At 42.9% G+C, this 16542-nt stretch overlaps 1 protein-coding gene and 1 non-coding gene across 7 annotated transcripts in view; one reads left to right on the top strand and one right to left on the bottom strand.

Moving 5' to 3' along the window:
- The window catches only part of PCCA (propionyl-CoA carboxylase subunit alpha), a 361328-nt gene that overhangs the window by 42868 nt on the left and 301918 nt on the right, over positions 1-16542 (bottom strand). The gene's annotated exons all lie outside the window — the stretch shown is intronic.
- Positions 7504-7576, top strand: TRNAG-ACC. The gene has a single exon. It is a non-coding gene; the product is annotated as a tRNA-Gly (tRNA).

The raw sequence follows: 16542 nt of genomic DNA, 5'->3' as shown, positions 1-16542 counted from the left end.
TGGGCTTCCCAGATGGTGCTAGTGGTAAAGAGCCCGCCTGCCAATGCAGGAGATACAAGAGACGCAGGTTCAATTCCTGGGTTGGGAAGATCCCCTGGGGGAGGAAATGGCAACCCACTCCAGAATTCTTGCCCAGAGAATCCCATGGACAGAGGAGCCTGGCAAGCGATAGTTCATAGGGTCGCAAAGAGTTGGACATGACTGAAGTGACTTAACACATATACATTTACCTATATTAAATTTTTAATTGCATGTATTAACGCTAGTGGTACAAAACAGAGAGGGTAAAATTAATTTGCACACGTAACTACCTACAATTAATTATCTAGGGCAGAGATGGGCATGCTTTTTCTATAAAGGGCCAGATAGACAGTAAATATTTTAGGCTTTGCATGTCATAACTAAGCTCTTGCCACAATGTGAAAGCAGCCACAAAGAAAACATATATGAATGGCTGTGACTGTGTTCCAATAAAACTTTATTCACAAAAGTAAGTGGTGAGGCTGTCCGTTGCCCCTGATCTGGAGCAGTGCCTCCCAAAGGTATCCCAAGGAACACTACCTTTTAGGGCTTGTTAATAGGTATGTGAAAAAAATTAAATATGGGGATAAGGAAGTCACCTGTGTAAAACAGATTTGGGAAAATCTGGGGAACAGGCCTCTTTACTATGGTACTTCTCGACTTAAAAATACTAATGTACACTGTGAATCTCCAAGAGAGACCCCACGCAAAACTTCAAAATCTCAAGTCAGAGTTATTATTTCTTAAAAATATTCTTAAAAATCTACAGAATTATTAGTAAGGCTATATAATATATATTTTAAGTACTAATTATAGTTTAAATACCTACATATTTGAAACATTTCAATGTGTTATATATAATTCCATTCTGTAATATATAATTCCTACAGAGGATGGGATAGTTGGATGGACATGAGTTTGAGCAGCCTCCCAGAGACAGTGAAGAACAGGGAAGGCTGGCATGCTGCAGTCCATGGGGTTGCAGAGTCAGACACAACTTAGTAACTCAACAACAGCTTATAGCAGTATACTATAGAGAACACAGGTTATTCTAACTGAGACAAGCTCCTCTAAGTCCTGCTACTGTATCACCCATAAGATTACAGTTTGAGGGGGGTTTGGGGATTTTTCTATTTATCTGTTTATTTTTGATGGGAAAGGGATCTCCTCTCTAATCACTGGAGTTTCAGCTATTATTTCTGTTCTCAGTCTTCTCTGCCATCCTGCTTCCTTCAAGTCCTAATTTAAAAGGTCCCAAGGTAGCAATCTCCCGTATTTTCTACAAAACCAGTTTTAGTAACGGCTAATACACACCTAGTGAATAAAAGGACTCAGTGGTCAAAATACGTCTGAGAAATACTACCTTCCGTATTTCCTCTTGGAGAGTCAAAATGGATATCAGTTTAATGACGACTGAGAAGTCCTGAAGTAAAAGAAAAAAGATTATTTAACTGAACCTAGCCCTTCCCAAATTTATCTGAAATAGAATACCTTTTTTTGGAGTGCTACTACTATTTACATTGCTTGGTAAAAACTGTCCTACACACACACAGATCAGCAAAATGAAATTCTGAGAATTCTATAATACGTAAGAGTCGATAAAGTCATGAACTTAATGACACCTCAACCAGCAATTCTCAAGTTTTTTTCCCAATTATTCCCAGTGGGGAAAAAAATCCATGGTGAAATACTTCCAGAAACCTGGAGTGTTACTATATTAAAGAAATGTGGTTTTCTCCTTTTATCTCCTTAGTAATTACACTGCTTTTTAACTAAGTTCACATAGTTATGCCCCCTTAACTTGCCTATTATATGAGTAAATGTAATTATTTGTAGTTTGTGGCCTGTCTTATTTTCATTGTTTCAATATTTTTCATTTCAGCTACTTTTCACTGTACAATTTCTGTACCTTGATATGTTTGTCAAACATACTGCACTTATAAGCAATATATGTTCATTATTAAAAAAAAAACAAAAAAACACTAAATGTTACCAAAAGAGCATGATGAAAAGTCTACCCAAATTACTCTTAATATTCCTGGATTCAATCTTCCAAGTTTGGGTTTTTAAAACAAAATAGTATCCAAAATGACTTTTCTTTCTTTTTTTTGGCATGTGGGATCTTAGTTCCCTGACCTGGAAGACCCCAAACCCGGGCCCTTGGCAGTGAAAGTAAAGAGTCTTAACCACTGGAGCGTGGGGGAAATTCCCAGCACGTGCCATTTTAACTTATTTTCTCATGTCACTCTATAGTTCATATAGCATCTTTCCATGTTAGTAAACACTGACCTGCTCATAATTTTAATGGCTACATATTAGTGTCCTACCACATGGAATATCGTAATCCTGTTAGTCACCCTGCTGATGGACAGTCTGGTAGTCTCCAAAGATTGTGCTAACATAAATATCACAGACAACTATCTTTGGGAACGCATCCCATCAGTCCTCAGGGTGGGCTTCAATCTTGGGACCTTTCCCATCAGAGTCCTCCTAAGCGGTAGTCCACGGCCTTGTGTAGCCCCACTTCCTATCCCTGGTACTGACTGATGGGATTAGAGGGCAGCAAACCTTGGATGACCCAGCAATCCACCAAACATCTAGGTGAGAAAAGATGAGATGGACCAGTCAGAGCCTCCCGCTCTCAGGAATGAGGCAGCTTCCAGGGAAAGCATGGCCTAGAGATGTTGATGAGGCTGTGAGACTGGGGTCCTCCTACCATATGCAGAAACTGTAGCCAGCAGAGGAAGGCAAAGCCAGGGGTGGGTGGCGGCAGACCTGGGCGGGGGCACTGTCACATTAACCGTGGTGCCCAGAGCGAGACCATCCCGGAGCTGCTTGTAACGGGCCTCTGGGCCCAGCTGTGCCATCAGACAGCCCTTGGGCCGAGTCCTGCTTCTGGTACTGGCTGTGTGACCCTGGATGGTGACCCGATGCCTGTGCATCTCAAGTCCTTCATTTCAAAAGTGAACAATAATCAGTACTGAGGCTCACCTCATGGGAAGAAGAAAAGAGAAGGCAATCCAAAACGCCTCGGATCTGTGGTGTGCTCAACATGGGCCAGTGCTCAAGATTATACTATTAGGATGAAGATGATCTAAGCCAGCAGACCCAGAAAACTACCAGCTAATGCATTCCCCGGGGCCTGGGCGACTGGCCTTTTCCAAAGGCCTCTGTCCACATTCCCTGGTGCTAAGTTTAAGAAACGTGAATCTCCTGCAAGCAAAAAAACCTAACTAAAACAACTTCTGAGGCTGAATTCCCGGCACTGGGATTTCCAGATTGAAAAGGAGTCTAATTCTCTTGGAGAAGCTCCTATTACAAATTACGCATGCTGGCCACTGGTGTGAACTGCTCCTCTGAAGGCACTGACCCATGGAACACCTAAACTAGACATGCTTGAACCCAGGATGTGAAGATCTGTAGCGCGGTTATCTGTGTCCAAGTTCAGCATGGGTCTCAGGAGACAACTGGAAACCGACAGAGCACCCCGCCTCCCTCAGTGGCTCTGCTGCTGTTTGGTCACTACGTCGTGTGTGATTCTTTGCAACCCCATGCACTGCAACACGCCAGGCTTCCCTGTCCTCCTCTATCTCCCAGAGTTTGCTCAAACTCATGTCCATTGAGTCAATGATGCCAGGGGGTCTTCTATCACCCCCTCTCCTCCTGCCTTCAATCTTTCCCAGGATCAGGGTCCTTTCCATTGAGCTGACTCTTCGCATCATACTGGAGTTTCAGCTTTAGCATCAGTCCTTCCAATGCACATTTAGGATTGATTTCCTTTAAGACTGACTGGTTTGATCTCTTTGCTGTCCAAGGGACTCTCAAGAGGCTTCTCTAGCACCACAGTTCAAAAACATCAATTCTTCGATGCTCAGCTTTCTTTGTGGTCCAAATTTCACATCCATAACTGACTACTGGAAAAACTATAGCTCTGACTCTGCAGACTTCTGTCAGCAAAGTGATGTCTCTGCTTTTTAATGTTCTGTCTAGGTTTATCACAGCTTTTCTTCCAAGGAGCAAGCGTCTTTTAATTTCATGGCTGTAGTCAGTGAGCTGGTTCTGGGTAAAGACTCAAGGATGCAAAGGATGGAACAGAAAGAGATGACTCCACCAGCCAGTGCTTTAAAGAACAATGAGGTTGATGCAGAAACTGGGCCCAGTCCTTAAACCCTTTCTGCTAGTGTCAGTGCAACGGGATGGGGCAGTTTCTACCTTCCACATGCTCACTCACTCCCTTTCCCCTTCACCCCTCTGCCCCTCTGCTCAGATGGCTAGATCTTAGAGCAGTGCAGTCTCTTTAGTTCTGAACTGATAGAGCGAGTGAGAGGAAGAAATAGGCACCAAAGCACGAGTGGCCAGTGTGAAACGGTCTCAAGCCTTTCTTTCTTTGGATGGCCCTAGGTCCTATCACTGAGTCAATAGTAAGCAATAAAAAAATGAGCCAAACCAAACCATACTCAACAAGAATTCATAGTGGTGATTATACAGAGATAGTCAACAGAATCTCTGGGGTAGCCTCTTCAAAAAGGATTCACCCAGGCTCCATGGAGACCCAATAACCCACTGCATTAAAATCTATAATGAAAAAAGAGAAGAAAAAAAAAAAAACCATAGCTGTTTTCTGAGTTCCAGTAGCTTATTGTTGCAGTCCATCCGGCTATCGGCTAATATCTGGAAGAACCTGATATTACTAGTGGCCCCTCAAGTTCTACACACAAGCCCAATATATCCACAGGAAGAAGAAGAAAAACTCAAAGCATCTCGAGTGATCTTTGTAACCTCAGGCTTTTATCTGAAGGATATTGAACACAGTGTTTAGAAGCGAGGAGTGACCACAATACATCAAAAACTTTGGGTACATTTAATGAGTTTTTCTGGTCCTTCCTTAGCAAACGCAGTTTATTTTTGGAGGACAAGGTCACATGCATATGGCTTATAGTGCCTGAGCACTTTCCGTAGGATGGGTCAAGGTGTCAGGGCTTTGGGAGAGCCCTGATCAGTTCCTGCAGACCGCTGCGTGCTTGCTCTTGACTTAAAATAGGGCCACAGTTCTTACAGTGTCAGCCTTAGGATCATAAACACGAATGACTGTCTGAAACCACAGAGGACCGGATGTGAGCCACTTATAGTAAAACTGAGCCAGAAACAAGAATAGCAGGAAAGCTGCCTGCTCTCTGGTAGTGGAGCCCTTTGAAGTTAACTATTTATTAAACACCATATTACAGTGCTCCAGACAAAAATCTTTGAAGGCAGGTTATCCTCCTCTGCACAGTGGCTCACTGCTAACGAATTGCTTCCTTTTCCCTTTAGGTTTTGTTTTGTTTTTTTGTTTCTTTTCCCATTTGTGAAACTGAAACCTGGACTGTTTTCTTCCCATCTATGAAGCTAGTTGACACCAAGCGCCACTTCTGGCAATGATGCTGATCAATAGAAAGGGTATTAAAAACACACCAACCCATCACCATCACAACACAAGCAGCTGTTATAAATATAAAATAGGTAACTAATAAGGACCTACTGTATAGCACAGGGAACTCTACTCAATACTTTGTAATGGCCTATATGGGAAAAGAATCTAAAAAAAAAGAGTGGATATACATATAACTGATTCACCTTGCATACACCCAAAACTACAACAATGTTGGAAATCAACTCTACTCCAACAAAATTTTTTAATAAGATTAAACATGAGGAAGAAAATCACAGAAGAAAACCAAACAAAAAGAAATTGTTACATAAAGTTCAGCAACCTCTAACATAAAACCACGTTACAGAAATGATGAAATGGAGGGACAAAAAAATGGCAACAATTCAAAATATAGGATCTTTTAAATTTAAAGGCAAAACTTATCTACTACATTTCCTATTTCAAAACTACAGATGAACATGCCTTTTTTTCAGCTGGCATTTTCCCACTTATCAATAAAGCCCCCAAGATATACCAATAACAGTTACATCTTAAAGAAATATTCAAAAGAAGAATAAAAGGGTGATACCGTTTATTTTTCCGAACCAATCATTAACTTAAAAATCTTTGCCTTTAATCAACTATACTCCAACATAAAATAAAATCTTTTTTTAAAAAAGAACGATTGCCTGGAGAAGAACTGGGGCCACCCCTGTGCTAACACGGCCCGGGTGCAACGGTCCAGCCCCAGCCACTCACAGGCAGCGTCTCCAGCTCAGCACGTGCTGAGGAGACAGAACACGGCGTTGCCGGACATGTGACTAGGTCTGTCTCAGTGTGGCTGGGAACGACGGGAAGCTTTGTAAAATCTAGAAATACATCAAAGGGCTAATGCAGATTAAGCCCTGCTCCTTTTTTTCTGAAAGGCTCACTTTTGTTCCTAATATAAAGACTTAGATGATATTTCTTTAGATCATAAAGCAAGTTGTACTTTTAATGATGGATTAAAAATTATAAAAGTAAAAGATGGCCTGTTCTCCCCAATTCTTTTTTTTTCCCCCCTTTTTAAGTGATGAATGTAGGAAAAGACTAGTCTGGGCCAAATTTCTCTCTTGCTGACCTTCAGGGGTGTTGAGTAAGCCAAGCAGGAGGATAGTACAAAGTCACCTTTGGATAATTTAGTTGCTTTTTTGCTAACTCCACTATTAGATACGTTAGATAATAAATGACAAACAGCATCTATGGTACATATAGCTTTAAAAACAGTATGACTTAACTCTAAATTAGTGTAAAGTAAAATACACTTGTTCTTACACTGGTCTTTTAAATAGAAGAGCTTGTTATATCAATAGAATGAAAGTGAGTGAAAGTGTTAGTTGCTTAGTCATGTCCAACTCATTGCAACCCCATGGACTGTAACCCACCAGGCTCCTCTGTCCAGGGGATTCTCCAGGCAAGAACACTGGAGTGGGTTGCCATTTCCTCCTCCAGGGGGTCTTCCAACCCACAGACTGAACTTACATCTCCCAAGTCTCCTGCGTTGCAGGTGGATTCTTTACCGCTGAGCCACCGAGGAAGCCCAGCCGGCATGCATTCTCTCATGTAATTCTCATAATAACCAATAAGGTAGATGCTGTTATTACTCTTATTTTACAGACCAAGAAACTGGTCTTAGAGAGCATTAGTAAGCAAAGTTAGAATAGCCAATCAATAAGTATCTGCCTGACTCAAAATCGTAGGTACCCTATAGAGGTGTATGTGTTCTCAATCACTAACCTGTACAATGCATTTTAAAAAATAGCCTTTATTTTTTAGAACACCTTTTTTTTTAGCTTTAAGCAAAATTATGCAAAAGATATTCCCTGGTAGCTCAGCAGTAAAGAACCCACCTGCATGTGGGAGGCATGGGCTCATTACCTGGGTCAGGACACGACTAAGCACACACGTGCAGTTTCCTGTATACCCCTCCCTGGACACATGTTCAACCTCCCTCATTATCAACTTGTAAATCACTTTCTGTGTACAAACTGAAGGGATACACATAACTGAAGTAATAAGTATCGAATCCAGTCTCAGGGCCAGTGGCACAATGGGTAATGCATCTGACTACCCATCAGAAGATTCCAAGTTCAATTCCTGGCTGGCTCAGTGGGACAAGTGCTCTCTGGGCCTCCATGGTGGCTCAGACGGTAAGGAATCTGCCTGCAATGTGGGAGATCTGGGTTCAATCCCTGGGTCAGGAAGATCCCCTGGAGAAGGGAACGGCTACCCACTCCAGGATCCTGGCTGCAATGTGGGAGATGTGGGTTCGAGACCTGGGTCAGGACATGACTGAGCATGCACATGCAATTCCCGATATACCTCCTCCCTGGGCACATGTATAACCTCCCTCATTATCGACACATAAATTACTTTCTGTGTACAAACAGAAAGGATACACATAAGTGAAGTGATAAGTACAGAATCCAACATGAAATTCAAGCAAGGAAGCAAGATCGTTACACTTGGGGAAAGTAACTTAAGAGAATGAAAAATGGCTCTTAACGTTATGAAGGGAGAAAAGAACGCCAAACACCAGAGTCCAAAGGCTTCATCCCCCCTTATGTGACTTCCCTGCCCCGCCTCCAACAGGGCCCTCTGAGAGGTGCCTTGGTCTCCTCCAGCTTCGCTATGAAAAGCCACGAAAGCCTGACTTTATGGGTGCACCAGTCTTCACTTACTACACTGTGTGTGCCAGTCGGTCGCCACCTACTTGCGATTCTGTTTCTGTCCTATTGAAACTGGTGTGTGTCCCCAGCACCTAGGGCACGGGTTGGCATATAATAACACTCAACAAAATCTTGTTAAGTGAATGAAGGAATGAATGAATTTGGAAATGGATCACAAATTTCCACGGTTATTCCCAGGTGACACAATGGTAAAGAATCCGCCTGCCAATGCAAGAGACACAAGACATGGGTTCGATCCTTGGGTTGGGAAGATTCCCCTCAAGAAGAGAATGGCTACCCGCTCCCTTCCAGTATTCTTGCTTGGGAAATCCCATCGACAGAGGAGCCTGATGGGCTGCAGTCCATGGGGTCACAAAGTGTCAAGACACGACTGAGTGACTCAGTGATGTGATGCAAAATATCAGTGCAACCTAGACAAGGACTTTTTCCTCCAAGCTTCTGATAATTTTGAACTAGTGACTTGGAAAGATACTTAATATGTTTTTCCTTCTACACAATATTAGTGCTAATTAAATACAGTGTCAGTTATTACAGCCCTTACAAACACACGTAGGTGGTCTACAGAACAGGATTAATACCTAAATGACTAAAGAATTAAAACACTGGTATTTGAAGCTTTGACAAATATTTTCACTATCTGCGTTTCTGAAGCAAAACATCAGTTCACAGGCAACCAGAGGGGACGGCCCAGGAATGTGCACAAAACATGATTAGTTGGTTTAAATCTCAAAACAGTACAAGGTGCCTATTAAAAAATTATACGAACCACATTAACTTTCTCTTCGATGCTGATTATTCTTTTTTCTTCTCTTTATGTAACGACCTTCCTGCACAGTATGTGCTGCCATTAAAAAAAAAAAGCCTAGGGAAATAAAAGGAACTGCTTGCTTAATATAAAAACATTGTATTTGAGGAAGAGATAACAATGTAATAGAAAATATACAATAATTAAAATGTATATGCTTTGTTGTTTTGTTAGGGTTAAATTTGTTTTAATAAAACAACTAATACACAGTTTTGGATACTTTTGCATTTACCATAAGTGCTAGGGAGAAGGAGGAATCCTATTTAGATGAGTCCTGTAGACTCACAGACTTAGAGAACGAACTTATGGTTGCCGGGGGGTAAGGGATGGTTAGGGAGTTTGGGATTGACGTGTATACACTGCTATATTTAAAAGGGATAACCAAGAAAGATCTACTGTATAACGCACGGAACTCTAATCAGTGTTATGTGGCAGCCTGGATGGGAGGGAAGTTTGGGGGAGAATCAACGCATGTGTATGTCTGGCTGAGTCCCTTTGCTGTCCACCTGAAACTACCACAACATAGTTGCTCGGATATACGTCAATATAAAATAAAGAATTTAAAAACTCAAAAAGAAAAAAAGGAGTCCTGTCCGCATACCTACTAGGTGGCTAGAACCTAAAAGACATTAGATGTTAACTAGACTTACTGTGGTGATCAAAAACAATGCAAAAATTGAATCATTATGTTGTACATCTGAAACTAGTATACCATTATATGTCAATTACACTTCAAGAAAAAAAAGATAGTGACACATGTTGGCAAGTGAAAATGAAGATGCTCAGTCGTGTCCGACTCTTTACAACCCCATGCCATGGACTGTAGTCCACCACGCTCCACGGTCCATGGGATTTTCCAGGTATGAATACTGGAGTGGGTTGTCATTTCCTTCTCCAGAGGATCTTCCCGACCCAGGGATTGAACCCAGGTCTCCCACACTGTAGGCAGACGCTTTACTGTCTGAGCTACCAGGGAAGCCCGTTGGCAAGAATGTAGAGAAACTATATAATGTTTGATTAAGCGCTGAGGGGAATGTAAAATGGTATAATGGCTTTAGAGAAGACTGGCAGATCCTCAAAACCTTAAGACAGAATTGCTACATAACCCAGAAGTCCCACTTGGAGGTATACACTAAAGAAAAATGAGAACGTGCATTCACACAAAACACACATACAAAGGATTGTTCATAATGGCATCATGAATAATAGCTCAAAAGACAAGCAAGTAGATGGCCATTCTGAAGGAAAAAATGTGGTATGTCCATAGAATGGAATATTATTTGGCAAAGATGAATGAAGGGCTGATGCTATGACATGGGCAAATCTTTGAAAAGGTGCTAAGTGAAAGCAGCCAGTCAGAACAGATCACACGTTGTATGGCTTTGTTTATATGTAATTCCCAGGATGGGTGAATACACGGAGACAGAGAGTAGGTTAGCGGCTGGCAAGGGGTGAAAGAAAAGAAAACAGGCAGTGACTGCTAATGGATTTGGGGTTTCTTTTGGGGGGTGATGAAAATACTCTAAAACTGATTACGGTGAGGGGTATACAGCTCTGTGAATAGACTAAAACATACTCAATTGTACTCTTGGAACCGTGGGTGAATTGCGTGGAATGGGGATTATATCCTAATAAAACTGGTTTGTTTTCTTAAAACTTCAGAGGCAGCCATTTGAAAATTCTCTGTAAATCAAGCACCTGTATTTTGGCCAGAGGCAAAAGGTAAAAAATGGATCAGGAGAAGAAAACAGTAAAAATGCAAAACATCTGCAAAAACAGCAACAAAAATAGCAATGCTGCAATAAATGTAAGGAAACTGCTTCTAAGGGCAAATATTAGAATTAAGTAGTAAGCAGGATGCTGACTACTGCAGTCAAAAATAACTACTTTTTACATACATAAAAGAAAAACATGAGCCTTTACTTTGGAAATTCCACTTAGAATCAAACGAACTTTGATTTGAAACTGAATAACAAAAGAGGTTTAGTTTCTAACAGTTTTGACCTATTTTAGACAGATATTTATTAAATATTTATTAAAATGCTTTAGCTTGAAATACTATAGGCACCAGAAAGAAAACAAATATGAACAATTCAACTCTATAACTCCTGTTCAATAAAACTCGCTTCTCCATGGCAGGTGGTACACAGAACTCTACCCAGGGGGTTAATCAAAATTCCCTTAGAATAATTGAAAAGCATCTGTATTTCCCCCCCAGAAACCGCAAAAAAGTCACAGCAAGCAGAACATATCATCCTGACTATTAGCACGGAGCCTGTAGCCACACGATGTGCTGTCCCCAGGAACTGAGTGACAGGACACAACCGCGTATCTGATAAGCCAGGGACGTCTGCCCGCGTGAGACGCAAGGACATTTTTTAAAAATCAAAAGACAATGATAATAAGTTGCACATGTGATGTTTTTGCTACCAGTGCAAAGCAAACTACACTTTGTGACAAAAGTCATCCTTCTCAGAACGGGATGGTGCCAGGCAAGACCTTGGAGGTCGCCGACCTCGACCTCTCATCTTACAACAAAGAAAGCTGAGGTTTCGGAAGGTCACACCACCAGGGCAAAGCATTGCTGGGGCTAGAAATGAGATCTTTCAAGGCTCTTTTCACAAAACGTTTTGGTTTTTTTTTTTCCTGTCTTGAGTGTATGTACTACAGAGAGTGCTACCTAAGAAATGGAAGAGTCCTAGGAACTTCTGGGAGCCGTGTTGGTAAAACTCCACACAGGAGTGCCATACTAACGAACTACGGACATACACGACCGCAGAGCTTGGAGACACTCAAAGTTTCAGTCCAAGTAATGTGTACATTAATGTAAGGGAAACAGAACTACACTCTGCAGGGTACAAGTCAGTTATGAGAGTTGGAGGCCTGCAGCCTGACTGACCACAAGAGTCCGCTCTGCAAGAAGGTGACCGTCACACTAAGGCACAGAAAACAGAAGGAACGGAGGTGGATCCAGAAGGGTGTTCTGGCAGAAGGTTAACAGTGATGCGCGGGTTTCGGCAGAGCATAGGTGCGCTCAATCTCTCTTCATTCTCGTTATCACATAACCCAGACCAGCTCTAAAATTATTCTAACTAGCTTCCTAACTATTTTCATGAAAAAAAGTGAAACTGAAAGTCACTCAGTCGTGACTCTCTGTGACCCCATGGACTACACAGTCCATGGAATTCTCCAGGCCAGAATACTGGAGTGGGTAGCCTTTCCCTTCTCCAGGGGATCTTCCCAACCCAGGGATCAAACCCAAGTCTCCCACATTGCAGGTGGATTCGTTACCAACTGAGCTATCAGGGAAGCCCAATTATTTCCGAACCATCATTCAAAGCTCTGGAAGGCAAATTTGAAGATCTGGAAGAAATCTTCGCCCCCTCAAATTAACATACACGCATTCTGGTTTAGACATCCAGTCTTCGTGAGTTTAGTTATTGGACACCAGTTCCCTTGTTTCCAACTGTTTGTAGGTTCTCCGTGTATTAATCACGGTTGGGTTTTTTATTTTCTGTATCTTACAATGATTTTTAAATCTTGGAGGCCTTAAGGACCTGAGAGATCCTGCTCATCCGCCCCCAGCCCCTCCCAGGGCTAGCTTAACTCTTGAAGACAGGGCTGAGCCTGGGGACACACCTTTATATTCCACCAGCCAAACCTTTTACCTAACACAAACCAAAGCATCGTTTCCTGCCCCAAATCACCCTAGGGCCAGGTACCATATAAGGAGGACCACTCCTAGAGCCCACCGACATTATTCAAACTCGCCAGTCCTAACCTGTTTACCCAGCTTCACTTGGCTTTTCCTTCAGAAACCCCCTAAAGGTTGCACCCCCCCCACCCCTTTCCCCCAACTCTGTGCTTTCCCCTCACTCCTTTTTGCCTCCTAACTAACCTGGAACTTCCTAAGCGGCCCTGTGTGGCATGGCGTCCAGACCCCTTCTCTAGGAGGTGTAACTAATGAATTCTTTCAGTAGGCATTAACCTCTCCGAGTTGGCACTAAGTCACCTTGAGAAATTAAAATCCTGCGGGTACATTTCAGAACCCTCTGCCAAGTGCAGACCAGGCCAGCAGACCCACGGAGGGCCAGGCTACAGGCTGCACAGGGTGGGCATGGAGCAGGGGGAGCTGTAAATGAGGGACGGCCCACCACTCTCACCTCCTTATAGGCTCGCCTTCAAATCTCAAGAGCTGCCACTTGGAAGATGGCAGGCTTTGTCTCAAGCCCAGACATACTGTGCACACACGTGGCACACACAGCATGTATTTATGTAAGTGTATTTTCAACAAATTGATAAACTGATACAACAATATCTGATTGATCTTTTACTCTGAGGAGCATTAACAGAGACGATCCAACAAGAAAACACTACTGATGGGTGAGCCTGCAAAAACTTCGTTCTTTTTGAAAAGAAATGTAGATACAATCAAGAATATTTTATATATATATATATGTATGTATATGTGTTTGTGTGTGTGTATATATATATATGTATGTATGTGTGTGTGTGTGTGTGTGTGTATAAATCCCTTGGATCATAACTGCAGATACTGATTAAGAGAAAACTTCATTGATAAAAATTGATATTATGGTCAAAATTTGGTGAAGACACAGAAGCATACAAAGAGAGTCATCAATGTTAGGAAAAAACAGTTAATATATGTGACATACATGTGTATGGGGACTAGTTTTTCCTTTAATACAATCAAGATGCCAACATGAAACAAGCTACAATGAACAGGGTGGATTAGCTGCTTACTACTTATCCACGGGCACATAAGAGTAAGTTTGTGGAGCATCAGACAGCTTTAATTAGAAGTCCCATCACTTCAAGGCAAATTATGGGAAACTGTGGAAACAGTCGCTGACTTTATTTTTCTGGGCTCCAAATCACTGCAGATGGTGACTGCAGCCATGAAATTAAAAGATGCTTACTCCTTGGAAGGAAAGTTACGACCAACCCAGTGAACAGTGAATAGTGAAGTCGCTCAGTCGTGTCTGACTCTTTGCAACTCCATGGACTGTAGCCTACCACGCTTCTCTGTCCATGGGATTTTCCAGGCAATAGTCCTGGAGTGGATTGCTATTTCCTTCTCCAGGAGATCTTCCCAACCCAGGGATCGAACCCGGGTCTCTGACATTGTAGACAGACGCTTTACCATCTGAGCCACCAGGGAAGTCCTAGAGAGCGTATTAAAAAGCAGAGACATTACTTTGTCAACAAAGGTCCGTCTAGTCAAGGCTATGGTTTTTCCAGTGGTCATGTATGGATGTGAGAGTTGGACTATAAAGAAAGCTGACCCTGAAGAATTGATGCTTTTGAACTGTGGTGTTGGAGAAGACTTTTGAGGGTCCCTTGAACTGCAAGGAGATCCAACCAGTCCATCCTAAAGGACATTAGTCCTGGGTGTTCATTGGTAGGACTGATGTTGAAGCTAAAACTCCACTACTTTGGCCACCTCATGCAAAGAGCTGACTCATTGGAAAAGACCCTGATGCTGGGAAAGATTGAGGGCAGGAGGAGAAGGGGATGACAGATGATGAGATAGTTGGATGGCATCACCAACTCAATGGACATGGGTCTGGATGAACTCCGGGAGTTGGTGATGGACAGGGAGGCCTGGCATGCTGCGGTTCATGGGGTCGCAAAGAGTCAGACATGACTGAGCGACTGAACTGAACTGAACTGAGACAGCTTTACGGTTGGGGAGATGGTCACAGATGCTTGTATGCCCTTTATAAACATCATCTAGGCATGGACATTTTGGCACTATTGACATTTTAGGGCAGATAATTCTTTTGTAGGGCTGTCTTATTTACTGTAGGATGTTTCAGAAGCCTCTTGGGTTAGATATGTTCTCAATATATTTAAAGAAATTAGTCCACTAGATTTCAGTAGCAGCCCACCACTTGTAACAACCAAAATGTCTCCAGACATTGCCAAAGGTCCCCCAGGGAGCAGCATCACCCAGGTTGAGAACCACCAGTTTAGATGTGCAATATCACAAAATATTGCCAGGCACCTGTGTTTCACAAACTACTGCATTATTCCTAAAACCCTTGAAGGGGACTCAAAGTTTTGTTTAGCAGAGGGTAGAGAAAGAGAGGTTCAATACTCAAAAAACAACAGTGCCTCTTCCACAGCACACTTCACCTGGTGCTCCATGCCCCAACCACCTGCAGTGTCAGTGAGGTCTTCTCACACGCTCATTCAGAGGAAAGGCTTTACATAAAGTGAGCATCAAGCTGCAATTTTAATCTATTTTTAATAGCTACAATAGTTACTTCAATCAATATTACCCTTTCTAAAAAAAGAACCACCCCCTAGCCCCAATATGAAAGGAATTCTCACGAGGAAACTGAGGGGTGTAGACCTCCAGCACTAAGCTAAGTGGGTGGGCTCTAAGATCAAACAAAGAAGAAGAGGAGGGTCAGTCCCCTCAACCCCCGCTTCACAAGCTACTCTCTACCAGGTGGTCAGGAATCATACAGAGGTGCAGAGGGCTGCGGCAGGACCTAAACCCCAACCATGCAACGTGCTGCTGGGAGGAAGCCAAGCTGTGTCGGTGGTCCAGGTCTGAACCTGTGGCTGCCCACACTACGAGCCATGCTGACCAACTACCACCTGTAAATATACAGCAGAGACTTGGCCTCATCTGTGAGGTGGGGGCTCTGCCAATGATCTCAATGGTTGGAGGTATTAAATGAGGTCACGAGTCTAAAGCAACAAGCTCACCGCAGGCACACTTGGGGAGCGCTGTCTCCTGGGCACCCCTGTCTTAAAGGGCCGCTCAGCTGAGCAGCGGAGACGGGTGCTCACCTTAGTGGCGGGTGGTGGCCCGAGCTCTAGGACACAGTGGACTCCAAGGGGGACTGTGAGAACTTACACACGGATTATCTCCCCATCCTTAAATGAGGCAGCGGTTCCATTTCAAACAAGGGCATGTGACAGTTTCACATGTCCCCGGATGCTTGGTAATTACCTGGGTAATTAACACGGACACCTTAGTCGTTACCTGAGCTGTCCCCTACAACCTTGAGAATTTACATCATATGAAAGATGGGAAAGCTACATCTCAGGATACAGACTTGAGCTACTAGTGACAGCTGGACCTTTCTAGATTTCTAGATTTGGTCTGAATTATATCAAGTCTTAGACCCACAGGACAGCGATCATTTTTACTTTTGGCCTAGATCAGGGTTTCTCAACCTTGGCAATGGTGACATTTTGAGATAGGCAATGTTTTTTGTCGTGGAAGACTGCTCTGTGCATTATGGGATGTTTAGCAGCATCCCAGGCCTCCGCCTACTAGATGCCAGAACCCTCCCCCACCCCAAAAAACACTAACATGCTGGTGAGAAAGTTAATTCTTAGGTAGATTGATAAGGAGTCCAGGGCCCTCAAGGAGGAATGGGTCCAGGGCTCTCAAGGAGGAGAAAAGGACAAATTTTTTTTTTTTTTTTTTAATTCCTTGTCTTCAGTTCAGTTCAGTTGCTCTGTTGTGTCCGACTCTTTAAGACCCCATGGACTGCATCACGCCAGGCCTCCTTGTCCATCACCAAGTCCTGGAGCTT

Source organism: Bos indicus x Bos taurus, chromosome 12 (assembly GCF_003369695.1).
Source record: "Bos indicus x Bos taurus breed Angus x Brahman F1 hybrid chromosome 12, Bos_hybrid_MaternalHap_v2.0, whole genome shotgun sequence".
NCBI classification, from domain to species: domain Eukaryota; kingdom Metazoa; phylum Chordata; class Mammalia; order Artiodactyla; family Bovidae; genus Bos; species Bos indicus x Bos taurus.
This window is presented reverse-complemented; position numbering and strand designations above follow the sequence as displayed.